The following is a 2,195-nucleotide window of genomic DNA, read 5'->3' on the forward strand; positions in this document are numbered from 1 at the left end:
TTTTTGGTGTAAATAAAATAAATGGCTTTAAATGCCTGTAATCCGATATAAAAGGAAACGTCCCCTGAAGACCAGGGGGCGTATAACAAATCGAATAATATCCCATGATTTTATGAGATTTACAATAATAAATGCAGAACACACCCCTTATAAGCAATACTTATAGATATTCAAAGCCATTATCATATATCTCCAAGGCCTTAATCTCCCAGATTTCTCATCAGATTTCGAGCTAATGACATCTCCCGAGGTCACATGGCTTCGAGATCGTACGTACGTCAGGCTCGAAGCCCCTGACCCGAGGTCATTCTTGAGGATAGATGCGTCTCGGGAGCTACCTTTCGAGATCATGAACGTTTCGAGGCCACCACATTCGAGGTCGTCTCGAGTCTTGCAGGCTCGATATTTAATCCTGGAGCATACTTCGAACTTTACGGGTTCATTTGCTGCGAATCCAACTTTCGAGGTCACATTTAACATGACTCGAAATCCGGGTATAACAGACCAAAATGTCCTTAGAGGCTCGGGCAAGAATTTCCATTCTTAAACCCAGTATATTGTAATTAAATCCTAAATCAATTTTTCTTAAATTTACTGGCTCGACTATACAATCCCAATTGCCAAATATTTGTATGCCATAGTATTCCTCATTTTACCTAATCCGAGATTTTTTCGTTATTAGGGTTTGCCCCTCAGTCCAAGACCAATTTTCTTTGCATAGGCCTAACCCCTTTATCAAATTAGCGCAACAGCTATAAAATTCACGAAATAAAATAATTTTATATAATATTATTTATCGAAATAATATATCACAAAATTCTTCACCAGCTCCAACCGGCTACTAACGGTGTTCAAAATACGGGATGTTACAATGTGTTTGAACAATAGGCGTATATTTGAAATTAAAAATACATTTGCATATACACATGCATATGTGGGAGCATTCTTAACATTCAACGTTTAAAGTCGATGATTTCTACATGTTTATTTCTTGTCTTTTCTAAAACATTCAACAAACATACTTCATTTACCATTTAAATATTTCTTTAACCACACAATTGTCATACAAAATTTTATTATAAAATATTTAATTATTGTAAGATAATTCATTTAGTCTTTCAATTTCTCATGAATTAATAATTCCATCTATTATTTAAATAGCATTTTAAAGATTGTGACAAAATTTGTAGTCACTTATAATGACTAAATAAATTTCTTGTTTTCTTTTAAAAAAATAAAATTTCTTATCTAAAAAAAACTGCATATTTATAGAAGTGAAAATACATAAATAAAGTTTGGAAAAATTACATTTTCATATATACAATCTAAGACCTAATTTATTTGAGTGTATGAGTAACTTATCTTAATTTAAAAGATATTTTTCTTTCAATAAACCAAAATTACAGCACGCTAATTATTTGTTTAAAATCACAAAATAAATTTAAACCATATTCTTTTCACATTTTATATAAAAAAAAACTGCATATAAATATAAGTGTGAGAATACATATTTAAATTTTGAAAATATCACATTTATCATATTCATATCTTAAGATTTAATTTATTTGATACACTTGTTTTACTTATCCCTATTAACCAAAGTTTTCCAGCAACTATTTTATTTAATTAAAATCACACACTCAAATCATCCACCATCATTCCTTTATAAAATAATAAAAAAAAAACTGCATGTATTTAGTTTGATAAAAACCTCATTAACATGTGAAATAAAATGTCTCCTTGTTTATATAAAATCAAACACCACTTTGAGGCATCACATGTGCATTTTAAAAACATTTATTTACCATTGCCATCACAAAATAAAAAAATATAGCAAGTATAAAATCATCCAATCATGTTTAAATAGTGCTTATAAAATGCTTACAACAATTTAACTTTTAACCCTAACATCCTCTTTCACTTGTACACCACACTACTACAATTAGCATGCAATTTAATCAACACAAAACCAAACACCATTTGTGACCCTAGACCAAAACCTTTATAATCAACATATCATATCTCTTTTGCATTTTACAAGAATATTTAAGAGACAACATTTCATAAAGTAGGCCAAACCAAAACTTAAGCCCTAGTATGTGTCTATTAACATTCTTGCATTCTTTTTACATAAATCATTAGATTTAAATAATCATGAAAACATATCCATAAGATCTCATACATCATGCAAACCC

Source organism: Humulus lupulus, chromosome 4 (assembly GCF_963169125.1).
Source record: "Humulus lupulus chromosome 4, drHumLupu1.1, whole genome shotgun sequence".
NCBI classification, from domain to species: Eukaryota; Viridiplantae; Streptophyta; class Magnoliopsida; order Rosales; family Cannabaceae; genus Humulus; species Humulus lupulus.